The sequence below is a fragment of the Thermobia domestica genome, chromosome 1 (assembly GCF_964235325.1).
Source record: "Thermobia domestica chromosome 1, izTheDome1.hap1.1, whole genome shotgun sequence".
NCBI lineage: Eukaryota > Metazoa > Arthropoda > Insecta > Zygentoma > Lepismatidae > Thermobia > Thermobia domestica.
In genome coordinates, this window is record NC_137454.1 from 314,441,542 (window position 1) to 314,465,228 (window position 23,687).

The window sequence follows — 23,687 nt, forward strand, 5'->3', positions numbered from 1 at the left end:
ATAAAACAGGTAGAAAACCTGTTCTCTTGGAGAATTAAAATTGCAAATATAGTACGTACTACAATAATTGAGCAGATGCCATATTTACAGATAATGAAAGTTGAAAACCAGACTTAAAAAGAAAGGAAAAAACGATAAATAATATAACTAGTGTATTAAAGTATGACAGTGCTCTCCTCTTAAATTACATTATAATGAACTAATACTTGTTCGATATAGGTAGTAACTTTCTGAAAAAAATGTTTTGACCTTGAATGTATAAAAATTTATTTTATTAACTTATTTATAAAGACATTAAGCCACGTTAATTCCAAGGTCACACCACGTACAACACCATCGCTTGGTAAGCACTCTTGTCTTTGTTAACAAGGCCAGAAAAACATTTAGGTGAGCGATTCCCCTATCGTTGTCTTGTCATTTGCTATAAAGTGAGAAATTTTCTTGCACCAATTTGTTAGCTTTTCTTGTGTTTCCCTCAAGGTTTCGGCTCGTCTGCAAAATTGTTTGCACGCCAGCGCCACCTCTTGGTAGATGTCAGCGCAGCTAGTGACAACTGCTGACTGTTACCTGCTGGGAATACGTGTTACTGACAGATTGAGGCATCTTGCTCTTCTAATAAAGATTAAGAATATCTAAACATTTTGTCGAAATGTTTAGGTAACCCGTAACTCTTAAATGCTTTGCGGGTTGCATATTAGCGTTAATCACATACTTATTTGTTTTTGTCTTATGATAAGAATTATATTTCGAAATGATGCTATGCATAAATATCGGACGTTTTAGAGGACGACTATGTCCGATCGTCCCTTCGTCTGTTGACAGGTATCAGCTAATTTTTATTCAAACCAGAAATAGTATAAATATATCAGGGAGCGAGAAGCTATATACTTGCTGAAACGCTCGTTCTTCGCACGGGGAGAATAGGTTCATGTGAAATATTTGAATCCTATTCTCCTTTAGAATATTTTTTTTTATTGAAAGTGTAATGATAGAGCTTCGTGGGTAAGCGATTAACGTACACGCCTTTTTCATGTGAGACCCGGGTTCGATTCCCGGTGGGAGCTCATGTAGTTCGGATTCCATAATAATCAGTAGGTCCACGTCTGATATAGCCTCGCTGCTGAAAGGAACGTTAAACTCAAGATGAACTCATCATCTCAAAGTGTAATGATAAAAGTGCAGAACATACTCTACTTTTGCCAAAAATATTGAAACACCCTACCCCTACAGAATACCCCTTTAACCTAAATGATATGATTTAAAAACCCTGGTTGAAGTAGATAATAACTAACTTCCAAAAGTTATTTTAAACGGGTCAGAGGTTTTCCCAACCTTGAAAAATACGAATACGACACAAATCTGTCATTTTTTATATTTTATTTTTCACTTCGCATCCCGCCATCCTTTGTCGATGCTGATGAATCTTGACTTAAACGGCGTTGGGGGCGTCACTATTCATTTCAGTGGCCTCGAAAATTATGGATTGCACACCAAATTAATTATTTTGGAGAGTAAGACCAAGTATTTAACAAAAGATCTTTCATACTGTGCAGAAATTTGGGCCCTGTGACGCGACGTCGCTAATTGTGTCTTTTGGATTAAAAGATTTTTAAAAAAACTAGAAACATGTATTATTGAAATTCTGGTGCGTAACTACGGGGAAGAAGGGAGTGGGAACTTGCCCACCCAAACAATATTCTATCCCCTTCCCTTTTCCCTATGTAAATGACCTTCATCTGTTATATGTTTATTAAGTTTGTTTAGTACTTATACCAAATGCACAATGTTTATAATAGAACGTTATGAGAAAGTGTTTAAATAAAAATAAATCATAATTAAAACAACTGAAATTATACTCTTAATCCATTTTATATTGCCGAACTGGATGACACAGTTGCGAACTCATTACTACTATTGCATAACAGTGTCAGAGTTTGACCTGATCTTATTTCTTCTTCTTCTTCTTCTTTACTCATATACCCATATAAACGCAATCAAATAAATTGACTTCCATAAATAGCATTATTTTTTTCTTATGAATAGCTTATATGTCCATTTCCTGCAACCGTGATTTTTGCACTCATACTCAATATGGTAACATATTAAAAATGTAATACTAATACTAATACTAATAATAATAATAATAATAATAATAATAATAATAATAATAATAATAATAATAATAATAATAATAATAATAATAATAATAATAATAATGGGCAGGTATAGATATGTGTAATGTGTTTACATATATGATGAGTTTTATTATCTTTCATATTTGGAAGAAAGAGTTTTGTTCGCTTTTAATGCCTAAAAAGCCCCCTCCCGAAAAAGTCATATCTCACTATAACAATCTGCTGGTTACACCACTATTGGAATTCCTTTAATAATGAAATGAAATGAAATCTCTAAGTTTTACGTCCCACGGTTATGTCGGCTATGCTAAAGGAGATAGTGATGATGAGAAATGAATGAAACTGTAGAATGAAGAAAAGAGGAAGAAATGGGAGAACCCTGAGAAAACCCACGAACACGGTGTTTGTCCACCACAAAGCTCATTTGACAATTCTAGAGAAATGTCTTAATAGTGTCCATCAGTTGTAGTCTCCTATGTACCCTGCAGTGTTTTCCATTGACCATAATTTCTGTCATAAAAAAAAAAAAAACATGAACAGTGGTAGAGCGCTTACCTTTGATGCATGAGGTTCGTGGTTCGGTGTTAACTCCCGCCAAGTGGGCTATGTGGTTGGGTAAACACTATGTGCGTGGGTTTTCTCGGTATTGTCCTGTATTTTCCTACTTCCGGCATTCCATCATTATGATACATCTCATTATCACCGTCTGCTTTAGCCTCAGAGCATATACATGGAAGAAGAAGAAGAAGAGAGAGAAAGAGAGAGAGAGAAAAGTCGAAAAGGACGTTAACATTTGGTAGTCCAGTAGCAGCTTTGAGAGAGGTATCATCTTTATCCCCACAAACTGAGGGAAGAAAGCTTACCTTATGTAACAATTCTTGTACAGTCAGCGACAAAAGTTATTTCCGTTTTATGAAATTAGTTTCGTAAATAACTTCAGAATGGAAGTTCAAGTTGAGTAGTTTTCAGTAAATGAAAAAAAAAATGTAATTTTCTGTACGTTCCAGCCATACCAGCGTTGTACGTTCCAGCTCTATCACTGTTATTCTCAAAATAAATTTTACCAAACAGAAAGAACTTTTGTCGCTGACTGTACATAGCTTTAAGCTTTCTCGCGTTAGCTATAGTACAGAAGGTATAACGTCGTTGGCTTCCCGCGAAAAGTTGTATTGACGTTTATGGGGAGTGGCCGTCTTGGCTATTCGTGGCTCGCTGAGCGCAGCAGACGGTTGATGGTGATTGGCTACCCTCTTACCACACCCTCAATGACGAGCAGGTCTAAGCGCGGGAAACCAACGACGTTATACCTTCTGGACTATAGTAGCGATGCCTTACCTAAAATTTAAAGCGATGTGACTTCCGTCAAAAGCCGCCACATTCATAGCTCCATGTGGTACACATTCTCCTACTAACTACAGAAGTATTTATAACTATTTATAGAAGAGAGTACAAGTTACGTCAGATATATGGCAGTGTTGTTAGAGATAATACTTTTATGTAAAATTTCTTGCATGTGCATAAATTTCTCATGAAAACGTAAAGAATAAATTCAAACTAATTAAACTTATCTGAAAGCAGTCATATACGTACAAGTCGTACTTAAGGTCGTGTTTCAGTCTTCCAGCTGGTTTTAAATTAATTGTTCTATATGAGATAAAATATTAAACAATATTTTATTATAGAAAACCAAAAATTAGTAAGTTTATACATAGTGTATGTTTTTCTTGTCTGGAGGCTTTTAATACTTTATTACCGAATTATTATTTTCTTTTGTGTGTGTGTGTGTGTGTGTTCCTGGTTTCCTATTCAAATCACAACAATCGCTTCAACAATTGTATAGAATAGCAAAACAAGACGAGAAACGGACTATACTGATTTTAACTGCTCTTATATTCTGGCAACCCTGTAAAGTAGTGCAGAAAATTACTCATGTCGCTCCTGCCAACAACCCCTTCACAAAATAGCACCACGTAATCACATCAGTGACTCTTCGAAACAAATGCAGTAACTCATGGGACATGAAGTACTGATCAATTAAGGTCAATGGGATCACAATAGAGACTCGTAATGAAGAAAGAAATGCCGCGGATCCGGGTATTCTTACATTGAAGCAACAGTATTAAAAATTGAAGCAAGAGAGTGAATCATAGGGTCGTACTAGAAAATTGTTGTAGTTGGTTGTCAGTACGCCGAGTCCAGACAAGGAATGCCACTCCAGAAGATAATTTATGAAACAAGGATTCTCTTTGCAATGATGCCACGGGTCTGGGGTCACTTACGTCACGATTTTTTGTCGAAGTCACCCGAATTTGGGTCTCACTCTCAGACCTGGTGGTCCGGACAGAACCGATGAACCGGAAGCAGCCGAACTATCACCTCTACAGCATTACAGAATTTTATAGTGGATTAATGATTTCCACTACTCGAGCTTGTTATACGCACGATTTCAAGTCCATCCCCTAATAAAGGCACCATGTCTTGACTATTTCAAATATATTGCATATTTATTTGTCTTCCCATATGAAAAATAATGTAGTCGTTTTGAATAGATATTGTATAAAAAGATTAACAAAACTTTGTTTGTGCTCAGTGGCAACTCGTATATTCTACAAGTTTTACAGGCTCGCTCGATTAAATTTTTGGATATTCTTTCCATCGACCGACTAAATTTTAAGATTTTGTTTTCTGTTATTCTCACGCGTTTATACTCTTATAGACCTAGAGTCATCTTTCAGTGCAACACTTTGACATGCATACAGACACACAGAAGAGGGAAAGAGACAGAGGACAGAATCGTGGTGGTTAGAATTGTTAGCAGCCTCGTATATATTCTCTCCATGTGTAAGAGGATGTTTCCTCTTAAAATTTGAAATTTCAAGTCATTACGGTGGTCCACATTTCACCTGTAGATCCATGTCTCATTTAACCTCGGTGCTGGAAAGGGACGCTAAACTCAACCAATCTATGTATAGTGATTTCCGTAAACAGGTTTCCTTCTAGAAAATTTTATCCCTGGAATATTCTCTACTCTCTCCGGGACAATTCCTGGAAGAAACATTGTTTGTACACGATATGAAGGCATTTAACAGCACATAACGTTTACTTGGCAGATCTAAAATCATAACTTCACAAGCTTTTCTTTACAAATTCATTCTCGGATGAAAACAAAATCTGTGCACTCCATATGTTGAAAGGACTAACACTGAAGCAAGAGTATCATCTTATTTCTCTACGTATTTTTCCATTTATTTGGGGTCGATGTTTCTCCCTGTAGTCATTCTTAACCACAACCATCCATTTCCTTTTGGTTTACCTCTATCTCTCTTCGCATCAACTTTCATTGCCATCACTCTTCTGACTATGAAGTCGTTTGTTCTTCTCATTAGATGGCCATAGACAATTGTAGTCTTTTTTCTTGGATCTTCTGAGATATTTCTGAGATCACCTTGATTGTCTTCTTACTTCAAAGCACTGAAACAAGAGTAAAAGTATTAATTAATGGTCGAATAACATGGAAAAATAACAATGTCCGTGAACCTGGCCCCACCCACATCGGCACTAATTTTAAAACATATGCCAAAAATTAGTGCCCAATTAGTGCTGACGACCTGTAATGTTAAAAAAAATTGTGCCGTTACACAGACTTCAAAAAACAAAAAAGATTCTGGGTGGGGCTAGGTTCACGCTAGCCCCAGCCACTCAACCGATCGAGATGAAACCAATACCCAAGGTTAGTGTTAAATTAGTGCTGTCGATACCGCATAAAAAGAAAATTAGTGCTATCATCAGAAGGCCAAAATATATTCGAAAATGTTCAATGGCGGCATCATCAAAGAAAACCAAAGATCCCTCATTTTTATGATCAGATATTATATATAGCACGAATCTTCTTTCTATGTAGTATCGTCAGCACTAATTTAGCACGAATTTTTGGCATAGTTTACAAAATTACTGTTCCATTATTAAAAGTGGGTGGGGCTGTCTTCACGTGAACCTGGCCCCACCCACAGCGGCACTAATTTTAAAACATATGACAAAAGTTAGTGCCTAATTAGTGCTGACGACCTGTATTGTTAAAAAAATTAGTGCTGTTACACAAACGTCAAAAAACAAAAACGATTTTGGGTGGGGCTAGGTTCACGCTAGCCCCACCCACTCAACCGATTGAGATGAAACCTATGCACAATGTTAGTGGTAAATAAGTGCTGTCGATACCGCATAAAAAGAAAATTAGTGCCACTATCATTAGGCCAAATATATTCGAAAATCTAATATGGCGGCATCATCAAAGAAAACAATTGATCCTCATTTTTATCATACTATACATAGCACTAATTTTCTTTCTATGCGTCATCGTCAGCACTAATTTAGCACTAATTTTTGGCATACATTTCAAAATTAGTGCTGTTACACAAACGTCAAAAAACTAAAAAGAAGTGGTTGGGGCTAGCGTGAACCTAGCCCTACCCACTCAACCGATTGAGTTGAAACATATATACAAAGTTAGTGTTAAATTAGTGCTGTCGATACCGCATAAAAAGAAAATTAGTGCCACTATCAGTAGGCCAAATAATTCGAAAATCTAATATGGCGGCATCATCAAAGAAAACAATCGATCCTCATTTTTATCATACTACACATAGCACTAATTTTCTTTCTATGCGGCATCGTCAGCACTAATGTAGCACTAATTTTTGGCATAGTTTTCAAAATTAGTGCTATTACACTAACGTGAAAAACTAAAGAGAAGTGGGTGGGGCTAGTGCTATATTAGTGCTGACGATAAAGCATAGAAGGAAAATTAGTGCTATGTATAGTATGATAAAAATGAGGATCGATTGCGTTCTTTGATGATGCTGCCATATTAGATTTTCGAAATATTTGGCCTAGTGATAGTGGCACTAATTTTCTTTTTATGTGGTATCGACAGCACTAATTTAACACTAACATTGTGTATAGGTTTCATCTCAATCGGTTGAGTGGGTGGGGCTAGGTTCACGCTAGCCCCACCCACTTCTTCTTAGTTTTTTGGCGTTTGTGTAACAGCACTAATTTTGAAATGTATGCCAAAAAATGTGCTAAATTAGTGCTGACGATGACGCATAGAAAGAAAATTAGTGCTATGTATAGTATGATAAAAATGAGGATCTATTGTTTTCTTTGATGATGCAGCCATATTAGATTTTCGAATATATTTGGCCTAATGATAATGGCACTAATTTTTTTTTGATGCGGTATCGACAGCACTAATTTACCACTAACTTTGTGCAAAGGTTTCATCTCAATCGATTGAGTGGGTGGGGCTAGCGTGAACCTAGCCCCACCCAAAATCGTTTGTTTTTTGACGTTTGTGTAACGGCACTAATTTTTTTAACATTACAGGTCGTCAGCACTAATTAGGCACTAACTTTTGTTATATGTTTTAAAATTAGTGCCGCTGTGGGTGGGGCCAGGTTCACGTGAAGACAGCCCCACCCACTTTTAATAATGGAACAGTAATTTTGTAAACTATGCCAAAAATTCGTGCTAAATTAGTGCTGACGATACTGCATAGAAAGAAGATTCGTGCTATATATCTGATCATAGAAATGAGGGGTCTGTGGTTTTCTTTTATGATGACGCCACTGAACATTTTCGAATATATTTTGGCCTTCTGATAATAGCACTAATTTTATTTTTATGCGGTATCGACAGCACTAATTTAACACTAACTTTGTATATATGTTTCAACTCAATCGGTTGAGTGGGTGGGGCTAGGTTCACGGACATAAAATAACATTAACGAAATGATTTTGAAGTAACATTAAATAATTATATAAATATTATGCAGATATTTACGTTTAAGATTGCTCTAGGTGACAGATTGAATGTCACATTTCTATGCAAATGCTCATATGGTAGGTGAATTTCTTCGAAACACTAATAAACGACGGACCCATTGATTCATTCCGTAGCGGTTTGCATCGACGTAACGCAAAATTTATGTTTTAGTTTATGATAATCGACATCGTAGCTAGAGGGTAGCCTAGGGGGCTGAGCCTCATCTATGACACTCTTCAGCCCTCCTGAAACTTGTACTTCTTTGTTGGTATGTATATTATACATGATTAAAAATAATATAAATAATATTTCTTCTCTATTTGTGGGTCTTATATATATATATATATATATATATATATATATATATATATATATATATATATATATATATATGTAGTTGTTTCTCATCTAGAAACTAATATTATTCTAATAGATAATTAGAATCAATCACATATAACCGGGTTGGTTTTGATTTCCTTCGTCTTACAACCACTTATCGGAATTATGTAACTTTTTAAACCTATACCGGTACTTTTTAATGAACTTGACAGGAAGTTAAATCTAGTTCTTATTAATATGAACGATATTAAAGTAGGCCATGAACGCCAATAATTGGTTTCTGAAGATTAACATCAGTATCTTTTTATTAACTTTCGATATAGTAAGAGAATCCTCTGCACGTATCGAATGAGAATCAATAAAATTAATTATAAACAATTATATAGGTAAATGATGTCCGACAATTGAGAAACGATGGCTATCAGTTCTATGGACGATGAAGCTGTTCATGTTTTGTATAAAATAATGAATTATATTTTTGACAACTGTGTACAACGTAAGAAAATTAATCAGAAATATGCTGTTTCGTTCACATCTAAAGTAATCAAATTACCAAAGAGCGTCACCGAAGAAAATGGAGACAGGGGATTGGGAATATTTCCCATCATTTAAAGAAATTAGATCTGTATGAAAATTTTATTTGATTTTAAGTTTAGCATCCCTTTCAGCAGCGATGCTATATAAGACGTGTGCTTACAACTTAACGCGGGATCTAAATCACACGCTATCCACATAGCCACGAAGGAGCTCACCACGAGGGAAATTTCAAGCTTGATAGATTTTATATAAATGTCTACACTCTTAAAAATTTCCTTGCTTAGAAATGAGAAAAATGCATGTTCAAAACAAAATAAGTAATTTTTACTCATATTTGAGAAAAAAAATGTCCCATTATTTTCAAACATGTTTTCATTTTTGAGCTGAAGGCAAATTCTTAGGTTCCCATTTATGAGGTTTTCTTATTTCTTAATAATGAGAATGGAATAGTGCGTGATTTGCAATATCATAGATGATTAAAAAGTAACGGTAACAATCTTACCGGAATAATATTACTATGTTTTACCAGGGAGTAATATTACTAGGGCTTATTTACTATACAGAAAACGAGATAAAGGATTTCAGTTGTAGCAGAGTGCGAATGGATATGAGTACACAGTACGATGATGCGGTTGAGGTGGCGTATGGATACATGTCATGTGACAGCGTTGAGGAGCAGCATATACAGCTTTCGAACGTAAGTTTTGGGTGAATTGTAAACATACTACCATAGACTAAAAGTTACTGTAATACATTCGTTACAGTGTAGAACGCTGACCCCTCGGCTATAGTAGTCATGTTGGCTCCTTTGTGTACCAAAGCTCCATACTGAATTCACATAATAACGAGTGCAGCAATAACAAGTGAACGCGGGTTAAAGACCAGTAGGGCATGTTGTTTTCTATATTACAATAGAATGGGAAGGCATGTCAATGTGTTACACCCTTTGCCATTCGTTATAAGATGCAAAATAGTTTATGTACGGAAACAAAGAACACGTAAGTCATGTGTGTAGTTAGAAACAGAATTAAAAAGTTATTTATTATTGTGGAATTGAAAAGCGAGAGGTACAGTACTTTGCACTGATCACCTACCATAGATTGGCACCTCCTTTTTTCATCACCAGTAATAATTTTATTAATGACAAACGTTTGCAGGTTATTTGTGACATAGTATTGTATGCATTTATTCTTAATTTAACGTAGGGGCCGCGGTTGCTCAGTGGTAGAGTGTTTACCTCTGGTGAATGAGGCCCTTGGCTCGATTCCAGCTCGCGGTAAGTGGGCTTTGTAGTGTATAAACACAGCGTGCGTAGGTTTTCTCGGGGTTCTTCTGTTTCTTCCCACTTTCCCCATTTCACCATTTCATTCATTCCTCATCATCACCGTCTGCTTTAGCCTCCCGACACAATTGTGAGACGTAAAACTGAAAGATTTCATTTTTTTAAAAAAATTAACGTCCCATGATTGTGCTCCAAGGCTAAGGGAGACAGTAATAGAGATGGATAATAACAGTGTAATGAAAATGTGGACGTACGTTTCTTGGCAGTTTTTGCATGAATGCGGGTTTCTGTCCTTGTTTCCAATCTGAATTGTATCCTTAGCAGTGAAGTTTCAGCATATTTATGAGGAGCAAAAAATGTCGCGTACCCCTGCCGTAATAAAGAAGGTGCAATGTAGGGGGTGAGTCCTGGATCTCCGGACCTTCCACTCCGAAATAAATTCCTGTGTACATCCCTTGTAAGAGGAAACTGGAGAATCCTGGAAAAGCCCACGCATACGGTGTTTTCTCATGTAGGCAACTTGTCTAAGGCAGACAAGTAGGCATATTGGACCGCTATGATTCAGTGGTAGAACCGCCTCCGATGCATGGGGTCCCTAGTTTGATTCCAGCTCCGCCAAGTGTGCTGTGTGAGTAAACACCGCACGTGTGTTTTCTCGGGATTCCCTCACTTTCTTCATTACACCATTTTCGCTTATTATCGTTACAGCGCTGCATAATCAAAGGACGTTACACTCCATCAGAAATTGTTGCCGTTAGACTGAAGCAGACGGATAATTCTTGAATGTAAATTATCAAGAAGTTGGTATAATGTTGAAGGAAACGAGAGAATCTTGAGTAAACTCACGTGGATGAAAAAGAAACGTCTTGAGAAAGTGGACAGTGATAGAAAGGAAAATGTTGCACTGTCTGATGCACTAGGAATAAGTAACATACTTAAAATACAAGTCTTCATGGAATTTTCTTGCGTTAAAATGAAGGTTTAAATGTGTTATATTTTAAACAATATAACAATACATATTTATTTAATATAAATTGTGCATGTACTAATAGTTTGACTTTGTTGTATGTTTATATTTTGTTTATGCTCTTTCCCTTCTCCTTCTCGTATTTGAGAATCACGTTTCTGTGCACCGTTTCTCGCTTTTGCGAGAGACTTTTTTTTTATTATTATTTTTAGAAATGTGTTTCTCAAAATTGGGGTTATATGTCTCATTTCCTCAAATGTTACTTTCTCAATTTTAAGAAAAAAAAAATACTTTTTTCTCAAATTTGAGAAAGCATTTGCACCCTCAGAAATGAGACATAATTCCTCGCATTTGAGTCATTATTTCTCAAAATGATTTGAGAAAATCGAAATCTCATATTTAAGAATGTACACCCTGTTTCAAAGAGAATATACGTATTTCGAATGCATATATTTATTAAATTTTAAGACATACGAATATGAAATTTTACACACATATTTACGAACCTCTCAAGTTCAAAGTGTAAATTACAGATGTTCAATATGTCCGTCTTCACATCGATACTCAAATTCCTCCCATACTCGAGCAAGCATGTCCTGCGTCACTGATGTTATAGCAGTACGAATCCGGTTCTCTAACTCTTCCAGGTTCTGTGGGAGTGGTGGTACATAAACGTTGTCTTTAACGAAATCTCACAGGAAGATTCGGTGACCGTGGAGGCCAGCTGAGACATGCTAAGTCGCCAGCTCCTTGACGACCAATCCAACGGTTCTGTAGACTTTCATTCAGATATTCACGCATTTGGCGACTTCAGTGAGGCGGTGCCCCGTCTTGTTGAAAAATGAAGTTGTCTTCGTGCAGCCTCGGAAACAACCAGTTTTGTAACATAGCGAGATACTGCTGACTGTTAGCCGTGTTTCCATTAAAGAAGAATGGACCGTAAACAGATGATCGGGATATAGCACAAAACACATTGACTTTGGGCGAATCTCGTATATATTCAATGACTGCATGTGGGTTCTGTAGGCCCCAAATTCGAACATTTTGTTTGTTTACCTGACCACTAACACGGAAAGTCGCTTCATCACTGAACACGATGCGTTGTGCAAAAGCGTTATCATTGTCAATAGCATCCAGAATCTCGTTACAAAATGCCACACGTTTGCGTTTGTCATCAGGACGCAGAGCTTGTAACAGCTGTAACTTATACGGCTTCATAACCAACCGACGCCTCAAAACACGCCAAATTGTTGTTGCCGGCTCTTGTAACTCCTGACTGGCACGACGAGTTGATTTGAAAGGACTACGTTGGGAAGCAGTTTGAATTCGTGCAACATTTTCTTCAGGAACACGAGGGCGGACAGAACTCTTTCCTTTACATACACATCATGTATCTACAAACTGTCGATACCATCTGCAAATGTTCCACCCATTGGGAGGATTAGTTTGATACCTCAACCTGAAACGTCTTTGCACTGTAATCACGGAATTGCACTTCGCAAACTCGAGAACACAAAATGATTTCTGCTGCGGAGTAGCCAATTTAAATATATAATGGTTACCAAGCAAAACAGAAGACAACTGACATCTAGCGGCTATTAATATAAACTAGACTATGTATTCGTTTCTCCAATAGCCGAGCCGAGGCGCAGCGATCGATAGTTTGGGCAAAATAATTCTTCGTATTACGTATATTCTTTTTGAAACAGGGTGTATTACTCGGTGCACAGGTAAGAAACGGATGTTCTAAAATACGAGAATTTTTTTCTCGAATTTAAGAAACCATTTTTAACCATGTATGAATCCTGAATCCTGCAACGAAATGGAGAGTTGCTGATATTTGCCCACTTTCCAAGGTTGATGGAAATAGGTCTAATATTGATATAAAAAGTTCCAGACCAGTAACAATAATCCATATACCCATCAAGACAGTTGAAATTATTCTTCAGAAAAAATGTATGCATACGTTTGTGCAATTATTTCACACAGAAAGCATTATTTTCTAATCAGAAAATCAACATTAACTAATCTTGCTAATCTCAAATACTCATTCACAAGCAACAGAAATTGAAAATACAAATCAAGTAAATACAATTTATCCAGACTTCAGTAAAGCACCTGATGTCATAGCTCATGATATTCTTCTTTGCAACCTTGTAGCTTTTAACTTTTCACATACCCTACGTAAATTTGTATCTTCGCAAACGCTAAGTTAACACGTTCGTTGCGGCAGGGTAAAACTGAAAAATGAAATGAAATGAAATCTTTGAGTTTTACGTCCCACGATTATGCCGGTTAGGCTAAAGGAGACGGTGATAATGAGTAATGAATGAAATGGTATAATGAAGAAAGTGGGAGGAAACGGGAGAACCCCGAGAAAACCCACGCGCATGGTGTTTGTCCACCACAAAGTTCACTTGGCGGGGGCTGGGTTCGAATCGGAAACCCGACGCGCCAGAGGTGAATGCTCTACCACTGAGCCACCGCGGACCCCAGGGTAAAACTGAATTTGGATCTCAGTGCTATATGAGTCACCGTGTGTTTCGTTGAAGGTTTATCCGTCGATGCTAGTAATGTTAAAAATCTGTACAAACGAAAATACCAGAAACGCGCAGAGGTAATTAAATGCATACAATGGCACCACACAGAAATGAAATATCGCACGAGCCACCGGTGACTTGTAACGAGGCGAACATGTTAATTTTGTATCTAACAACTTCCAATCTGAACGTACCGATTAGAATAAAATTTTCTTGATTTAAAGAGAACGTAATTCTGCGCATGTTACCGAAAAAGGATTAATTTAGCTATTTATTCTCAATATTTAACGTTTAGCACGTTGTTTTCCATTATATTTTGTTGTAATTGTTATTCTAAATAGCAATTCTTTTTTTCTTCGAAAGTGTTACTAAGTTTAAATCCAAACTTCGATGTCCCATAGATGCAAACAAGGAAATATGTCATATTTGTCCTACGCGAGTCAAAGTCTACTTCATGCCAATTTTGTTAACATCGGATTAGTTATTTAAATCGCGTACGATATACACTCTTCTTGTGAGTTTTTATTTCTTTTGAAAAAAAAAGTGGTGGAAGCGAGAGAATTCCAGAAGAGCCATGCATATGATTAGAGATACAAAAAAGCCGGCTTTTTTGAATCGATGATTTTTTGCACATAAAAAGCCGGTTTTTGGGAAAAAAAAACGAGAATTTTGGAAATTTTGGCTTTTTTCATTTTCATGATTTTTCTGTTTAAATAGCTTTCTTATAGTATACTCTAAAGTTAAGTAAGATTTCATGACCTGAATGCCATATTTCGCTCTGTAATTCACCATCATGATGGATGGAGAACATGGTTTATGAATTAAAGTAAAAATAAAGTACGTAGTATTTGAGGGCAATTTTAGAAGCTATTTAACTTTATTTTAACTTCTGAATTATCGACATTTTTTCTTCTCTAGATCATTTCTTTTTAGTCATCCGTGTTTCACTTCTTAGAGCTTAGTATTCTAGCTTCTATCACATAATTAAACTTATGGTTTTCAATATATCCATCAGAACGTGCGTTTTTCAATATATCTGTCAGAGCGTACTTCCACATTTCCGTTATACTGTAGCTGCGCAGTGATTTAATAATAATCTTCCGGACACAACCTTGTATACCGTTTAATAGAAATAATCAGTATCGGATTTAGAAAAATATTTGGCAGGGTTTTTTTTTCTGAATAATGTTTGTTTTTTCTAAAAATTATTAACTTTTATTTAAGAGGAGCTTAAATTTATGAGTACAGGCATAACAAATATTTCGTTTCGTTTGTATATTCAACTATAATCTTCCAGATACAACCTTGAAGACCATTTTATACTGATAATCAGTGGCGGATTTAAAAAAAGTATTTTGGGAGGGTTTCTTTTTAACCCTTAACGGTTCACTATATTTTCTGTCTGTTTCCGGCACTGCTTGCAGAACAATATATCCACAGACTACCTTCCGCGTAAAATTTACCAGAGTAGTCACCAGGAGGCAATAGCTTCTCTGGATCGCGGAAAACATGTACACAAATAACCACAAGGAACAATATCTAAAAATAATAGTCTTCAAACGCAATAGGTAAGATCAAAAAGTGTGTAACCAAATGGCAACGAAAACTCGTTAAGGGTTAATGATTAGTTTTTCTAAAAATTCCTAATTGTTTTATTTGAGGACAGCTTGAAGTTTATGAATAAAGGCAAAACAAATATTTAGTTTGTTTTAGAAATTCCGTAATTTCGGGGTAGAGGCTTCAATCCGAAAGACATCCTCTCGCAAATCCATTACTGCTGGTAATTAATAATAACAAAGATTTAAAAACGATTAAAAAGTAAGTCGGCCAGGACTCACAGTACACGCACTATCTCTACATTCACAGATGGAATTAAGAAAAACTTTTGTCAAAATGGTCGAATGCGTCGTTGAATCCCAGACTTCACGATAGAAGCGCGAAAGATAACCACTCACTCACTCACTTGTGCACTTGTGCTTAACTTAAATGTATTCTCTCTCTCTCTCTCTTTCTCTCTCTTTCTCTGTGGCCACAAAAGCTCTCCATTGACTTCTGTCCTTATCCAATTCAATCCAGTTTCTACTCTGTATTCCTATTTCTGCTATGGCCTAGAATTTCCTAATGGCCATTTCCCGATTGGGTTTCCAGTTAAAACTTGGAAAGCGTTCCTACTTTCTTCCATTCTGGCTACATGACCTGCTCACCTGAGCCTCCTAGACTTGATGACTCGAACGATGTTTGGTAAACCGTATAAATTAGGTAGTTCTTCCTTATGAAGTTTCCACCATTCCCCATTCCCGTTCCTCTTGGGTCCAAATATTCGTCTCAGAATTTCATTCTCAAATAATTACAGTCTGCGTTCTTCCTTCAGCGTAAGCGACCATGTTTCACAACCATAAAGCATAACAGGCATGATTATCATTTTATATATTTTAAGCTTTAAATTCCTTGACAGAATTCGCGACGACAAAATATTTTGAACTGAATAATAACAAGAATTTCCTGATTTTCATTTAATTTATTTGTGGGTATGATTTTGGTCTGGTAATACTGATCCAAGATATTTGAAAGTATCCATTGTGTCGAAAGTATTAATTGACATTTTAACGCATTCATAATTTGCCGTAACTTCCATGTATTTAGATTTCTCTGCATTTACTCATGCCCTGCAAGCGTTTAATAAGGCCTCTGCATTTCTTTCGATCAGATTTACATCATCAGCATACACCATAACCTGGTGAATACCATTCAACTCTAGGCCCTGGTTCCTATCTTTGATTTTTCTTATAGCGTACTCCGGAACAAAGCTGAATAATAACGGCAATAACGCATATCCTTGTTTCAGGCCAATCTAGACGTGGAAGCTCGCATTTTTCTACTCGGACTTTACTCTGGAGTTGATTTAAACACTTATTAAATCTAGCTCTTTCAGTATTCCAAATTCTGTAAGAATGTACTACCATGAGCAAAATAAATGACGCGTCTCTTTATTTTGAAGTTTTTTGAAAATATCTCCGTTTTCTTTATATGTTCGAAATCTCGGAAGGTTTCCCCAGCAGGACAGGTTAATAACAAACCCGTTTTTAATATTTGTGTTAGATATTAGCTTAAAATAAAGAAATTAGAAGCAAAAAACATTAAATCGACAGAAATCTCGAGAATTACCAACTCTGCTAAAGTGGGAAATTTTCAAGAACGCGAGGGAATTCTGCAGTTCAACACGAAGCAGCGACATCTATGTCAGTGAGAGAAGCGTGGATTAGATCTACAAACGAAAATTTTAACGAAATATTTCTAGTATGTCTTATTATATGCATTATCAGCGAACTCCAAATATATGAATCTATGCTAAGTATTAACGTATAGATAGTGCAAATAGTGGAAATTACCTATGGAAAAAGACGAATTGTTAGCCCAATCGTAATGAAAAATCGTCTTTACTGTAGAACAGATTCAGCTTACGTAAGAAAGCAAATAGCTCAGTTAGATAAAGCAACGAGTTTGTATACCGAAGGTAGACGGTTCGAATCCCGTAAAGGACTGTTGTCATTTTTATCACTAAGGTTATTTTATTTATTTTTTATTTGGGAAAGAATCAAATTGTAACATATGTGTAAAACTCATGACGATACCAAAAAAAAAAAAAAAAAAAGAGAGAGAAAATATCGTCGCATTTGCATTAGTGTCTCTAATTTTTGTTTGCAAACAGATTCGTAATTATTTCCCCTGTGCTTACTGATGCATAACGAATGTTTTCCAGTAAATGTTAATTCTAATTTGGAGAATTTTATAGTTTCACAATTCCTCACTACATAGTCTTCTATCTACGTGTTTGGATATTTTGATAACAGATTTCCCTATTAAATGTTTAATTTTCTCTATAAATATTTGTCTTAAATTGAAATTGTTTTGAATTTACTACATAAGCAAAGTTGCCCGAAGGAGGAGAGCTCAAGTAACAGATATTCTACGTAAAAGCAACCTATTGTTGAATGATGATGCTTCTTACCTTCAGCACATAATCTTAACGTTAGAGAGTCAGAGAGAGAAAAATCCTGTTTTTCCTCCCCTATGACCACTCATCTTAAAGCTCTACCTATAATGATTCGTGTCACATACTTTCGGCTCTCCAAAGACATTCATATTTATTATTATTATTATTATTATTATTATTATTATTATTATTATTATTATTATTATTATTATTATTATTATTATTATTATTATTATTATTCCTGTGACTTTTTGGCGCCCTTCCCCTAGTAGTAGCCTATATTTTACATTTTATCATAGTGTTTTTAATAGTTTAAACCAGGAGCGTCATTTCAGATTTTGCTTTGGGGGGGGGGGGCAAGACCTCTTGATATAAGTAAAATTTCGCGTTTTTCACTGATTTACTACTATTCTAATGATAAACTCTATATACATCTCAAACTCAGGGGGGGGGAATGCCCCTCCCTGCCCTCCCTAAATGACGCCCCTGTTTTAAACCCATTTTCAAAAAGAAATCCTTACCTAGGAAAACTTCACAAAGAATATGGCCCGCTATAAACAATACCAACTCCACCCCCCCTGGTCTAGTGGCTAGCACGCCTGCCTTCTGTGGTACTGGGTCCAATTCCCGGTGGATTACTGTTGAACGATAAAAGTGGTTCGGATTCCACTATAATTAGTATCCACATCTCCCTTGCCCATTAAGGCATAAGCGTGGAACGCTAAACTCAAGCAAACAAACAAACAATACTTAATTCCCGGCACTCTTTATTCTACATGCCATCTCTCAATTTTTCGATACAGCCCCCTTAGTACTATGAAACTCTCTTCTTCCATAGTGAAATGGAAAAAGATCATATAATTGCCACTACTTTACAAGAATATAAACCAAAAACGTCAGTAGAAAGCACATTATAAAATTTACTTTTTGAGGCTCGTTTTGGTGCCCCTCTTTCTCTGGCGCCCCGGGCAGTCGCCCGGCCCTTAGTCCGCCCTTGAAAGTACGGACGCATAACTAAGGACTGCGGAGGAGAGGTTAACCTTCATGTTATGCCACTGGTTTGACGTGTTTGAAATGTTCAGTAAGTGATCGGTTAGTGAAATCATTTCGACAGTTACTGATGTTTAAAGTTTAGCTAAGACAAAGCTACCTAATCAAATACATTTGATATCGGGATGTCACAATTTGATTTTTCCTCACATAAAAAAGATAAAAACAATAGTAATAAAAACCCTTACTCGTACTGGGCTCCTAACTAACTAACAACCTAATTCTTACAGACTAGTTGCTCTGACCAACTGAGTTTCGATTTCTTACGCGAAAGAAGTCTGTTATATTAAGAGGCATGCTTTTCATTATCAAAACTGTTCGAAGTAATACGAACATGGCTTAAGAACAGAGACGGAACTGAATTACCACTCGATTGACCTTGAGGGCAAATCACCAAAGCGTAAAGACGTAAGTTCAGCATGCATTTCTCTGGAGTTGTGTTCAGTATTCCTATCTGCCAGTCATGCTTGTTCGTAGGAGTAATATGTTACAAACCTGACCTTTCGATACAGCACAATAGCAAAAGAATAAAAGGGAAGGAATTCTTGCCCTTGTGAACGTTGGATACCACCATGTGCAATAAAACTGTCGCGTCTCCTTGAAGTGATATTTTATCGAAAATAACTCGTTTTCCTTTATATAGTCTATCCGAAGTTTTTGAGGGTTTCAAAATGAGGAAATGTTACTGACAAACAAGGACGCATTCAGGGGTGGGTCCAGGGGGTCCGGACCCCCTCTGAAACCCCAACTTTTCTGTAAATTTAGCCTAATTTGGGGGATTATCTTTTAAAATTTTATTATAATTTATCCTAATATTGAAGTCGGACCCCTCCCGAAATAAATTACTGCATACGTGTCTCTGACAATTTTCAATATATTCGTTAAATAATAAAGTAAAATAACTAAATTAGGAGCAAAAAGCTTTAATAATAATAATAATAATAATAATAATAATAATAATAATAATAATAATAATAATAATAATAATAATAATAATAATAATTGAAGCGAGCTTAACGAGTTTCAACCGTACGACTCAACCAACGTTTGGGTGCCTGTTCGTTCGTCTGCTCCTCTCATAAAAGACATTTCATTTTAATGAAACTAGTAAGTGCCTTCTTTTAGCTCTGCGGAGTAACTATTGCTTGGAATATGAATCTGCAAAACATAAGAGGTAAAATTAACCAAATGGTGCAAGTTTCCACTTATATATATAAAACAATTTGGCAATATCAACTACGTGAATCTTGTCCCATAAAGAAGCCGAAACCCCTACACCGAAGAGCCCTCCGAGATTTGATCATTGTCCACACGGACTGAAATTGTCATTTGAAGCCAAGACTTTAATATGAAGCCAATAATTTCTTTAAAATAGACGGAAAATTCGGAAGTTATAAGCATTTTCATATTTTTGCCTTTTCCCATAAGGGAGCCGTAGCCCCCTATACTGAAGAGCCCCCCCCCCCGGAGATTTGATCATTGTCCACTCTGACTGAATTTGTCATTTGGAACCAACACTTTAATACGAAGCAAAATATTTCTTTAAAATAGACGAAAAATTCGAAAGTTATAAACATGTTAACAATTTTGCCTTTTCTCATAAGGGGGCCGTATTAGCCTACACTGAAGAGCCCCACGAGATTTGATCATTGACCACTTGGACTGAAACTCTCATTTGAAACCAAAACTTTAATATGAAGCCAAAAATTAAACTTTTACATCAATTTAAACTGACTGGGTTCCGGTTCCCCCCACTATTGTTTAGTTTAGTTAAGTGGTAATTTGTGACAGCTTCACATCATCAAAAGAATGTTTCATTTCCCCTCCCCTCCCCCAGGAGTTCGTGCTGGATCCACCACTGGAATCAATAGACACTCTTCCTATTCTTTTTGTCACCCTTGATTGTGTAGGGGCTCCTTCGTACAAATAAAGAAGCGGCAATATTACAATCAAGGGGCGCTATATATTAGGTATTCTTTTAGTTACCTACCCCTAACCGCACAGGGCCATCTTTCGTAGAATAAAAAATATTACGTGATATTCCAATCATGAAAGGGGAGAGGATGCTGTAAATATATTTCTTATTCATTTTGTCTGTCCTGCTTATCAAAAATTACTTTCTGTTGGAAGGGTACTGAAATGAGAGGGGCAAAATAAAAAGTCGTACCCCCTCCTACATGGTTGCTCAAATAAGCACTAAAGAAAGCATTTTAAACTAAGATATTTAAGATTTAAACTAGGAAACTAAGATATCCTTACATTATGTAAGGATGGCATATTCAGGATTATTATTATTATTATTATTATTATTATTATTATTATTATTATTATTATTATTATTATTATTATTATTATTATTATTATTATTATTTGAATGTTTTTGGAGCACCGAAATTTTGTGAGACGAACAACGATATGTAGAGGTTTAAGATGGGTGGTCATAGAGGAGGAAAAACAGGATTTTTCTCTGTCTGACTCTCTAACGTAAAGATTATGTGCTGAAGGTAAGAAGAATCATCATTCTACAATAGGTTGCTTTTACGTAGAATATCAATTACTTGAGTTCTCCTCCTTGGGTCTACTTACCTTATGTAGTAAATTCAAAACAATTTCAATTCAATACAAATACATTGTAAAACTTTTCCGTAATTAAACATCTAGGGAAAATTAAACATTTAATAGGGACATATGTTATCAAAATATCCAAACACGTAGATAGAAGACTATCTAGTGAGAAATATTGTGAAACTTTATAAAATTCTCCAAATTAGAATTAACATTTACTGGGAAACATTCGTTATGCGCCAGCGAGCATATGGTGAGCAGTGAGCACAGGGGAAATAATTACGAAAATGTTTGCAAACAAAATTAGGGACGCTAGTGCAAGTGCGACAACGGCATTTTTTCTTTTTTTGGTATCGTCATGAGTTTTACACATACGTTACAATTTGATTCTTTCCCACATAAAAAAATAAATAAAATAACCGTAGTGTAGTGATAAAAATGACAATGGCATTTCCAGGGGATCGAACCCGCTACCTTCAGCATACAGACTCGTTGCTTTAACTAACTGAGCTATTTTCTTTTTACGTGAACTGAGCCTGTTCCGGTAAAGACGATATTTCATTACGATCGTCCTACCAATTCGTCCTTTTCCATAGATAATTTCCACTATTTGCTCTATCTTTATGTTAATACTTAGCATATATTCATATATTTGGAGTTTGCAGATAATGCATATAATAAGACATACTAGAAATATTCGTTAAAAGTTTAGTTTGTAGATTTAATCCACATTTCTCTCAATGACATAGATGTCGCTGCTTCGTGTTGAAATGCAGAATTCCCTCGTGTTCTTGAAAATTTCCCACTTTAGCAGAGTTGGTAATTCTCGAGATTTCTGTCGATTTAATGTTTTTTGCTTCTAATTTCTTTATTTTAAGCTAATATTTAACACAAATATTAAAAACGGGTTTGTTATTAAATTGTCCTGCTGGGGAAACCTTCCGAAATTTCGAACATATAAAGAAAACGGAGATATTTTCAAAAAACTTCAAAATAAAGAGACGCGTCATTTATTTTGCTCATGGTAGTACACCTTGTCTCAAAAAGGTTGAGCGCATTCTTTATTGGTGTTTTGAGGCAAAAAATTTCAAAGTCCAACTTCGGGTATCTTCGGGAAATAGTAAACCAGGTTCGAACCTCCAAGCCAGCCTTTGTAATCTAGAAAAAGTTTGCAGATGTGTTTTTCTTCTTTTAAATATAATAAGACTTGTTATCAAGTGTTGAAAAAAAGCAACATTGATTGAAATACTTAATGACACAATATTTCGAAACTTTGTATTAATGTCACCACATGCTTGTTTGTCATTTAGCTCTCCATACGTAATGGAACATTTAGATATGTAAACGAATCTTTCCATATGTAAAAGAATGCTCAAAGTTAAGACATAGAACATAATTATCGCCTAAGTACTAAAATAATAGTCAAAGTAGAACAAAAACAGCGTTTCTAGTGGGTATGAATGTCATAATTTTCTTGAGAACCGTTATACATCGCTAAAAGTACCTTAGCAGAGGTCCTTGTGTTAGCTCACTGGTAAGCTGTTGGATTTGAAATCATAAGGTTGTGAGTTCGAATCCCTTCTGGGTCAATGCTCTTTTAAAATTATATTTTCCGCAATGCATGAAAAATTATATAACATAATGACATTAAATACATCAGTTGTATCTATATAACATAATCATTGCAGAATGTAGTAATTATTATGTTTAAAATATAACATCTGAAATAGGTAGGTGTCCACAGTAGGTCTGTATTATATATATATGAGAATGTTAAATACAAGTTAAGAAACTCGTTCACTAGCAATAAATAAATCATGTAGTGTATTTATTTGCAGCTATTTGTCATATAGAGGGTAATTCTCAACATTCATAATACAGCATGTCATTTATGTTCTCTAAAACTTATTCGATGAATAAACCGAAGGTTTAAACAGAGAATCCAAAGTCGCAACGCTCGCAAGAAATTCATGAACCCCAAAGGTCACGTGAGCAGACTGGAATTGTCCTTATGAAGCACGCCACAGCAGAAAGTCTTTACATAGATTTTCAATTCAATTCCTGATATATGCTTTTGCAATGTGGAAGTGGTGATGCCTTTAGTCGCTCTCTCTCGCTCGCTCGCTCACTCTCTATTTATACAGAATATAAAAGTGGATGGATGTGTGTGTTTCAACATAATTCTGATATATCTAGCGCAATTATAACTATATTTCTTACAGTCTGGAAAAGAGTACTGTCGGGATACATATCAAAAATGCTAGAAACTGGTCGATATTAGTATCGAATCCATAGCTTCGTGGTCGCTTAGGTGAATAGTTCTACTTTCAATTCAAGTCCAATTAAGTTCCCATTAGCACCCAGGGTGGTTACGTAGCGACATAAAAATATCGAAATCAACCGATATTAGAATCGAATCGTAAATTTTCAGCGCCGCTAACAGTGCCGCATTTCCCAT

The 23,687-nt window shown here is 35.9% G+C and overlaps 1 long non-coding RNA gene across 2 annotated transcripts in view; it reads left to right on the plus strand.

Moving 5' to 3' along the window:
* Positions 1 to 23,687, plus strand: part of LOC145667864 (uncharacterized) — an 80,207-nt gene that overhangs the window by 22,076 nt on the left and 34,444 nt on the right. The window contains exon 1 of one of the 2 annotated variants that reach the window (XR_014127918.1): positions 9,453 to 9,528. The exons of the other annotated variant lie outside the window; for it this stretch is intronic. This is a non-coding gene — a long non-coding RNA (uncharacterized LOC145667864). Of the gene's footprint in view, positions 1 to 9,452; positions 9,529 to 23,687 lie in introns of those variants that run through there. 2 annotated transcript variants of the gene reach the window in all.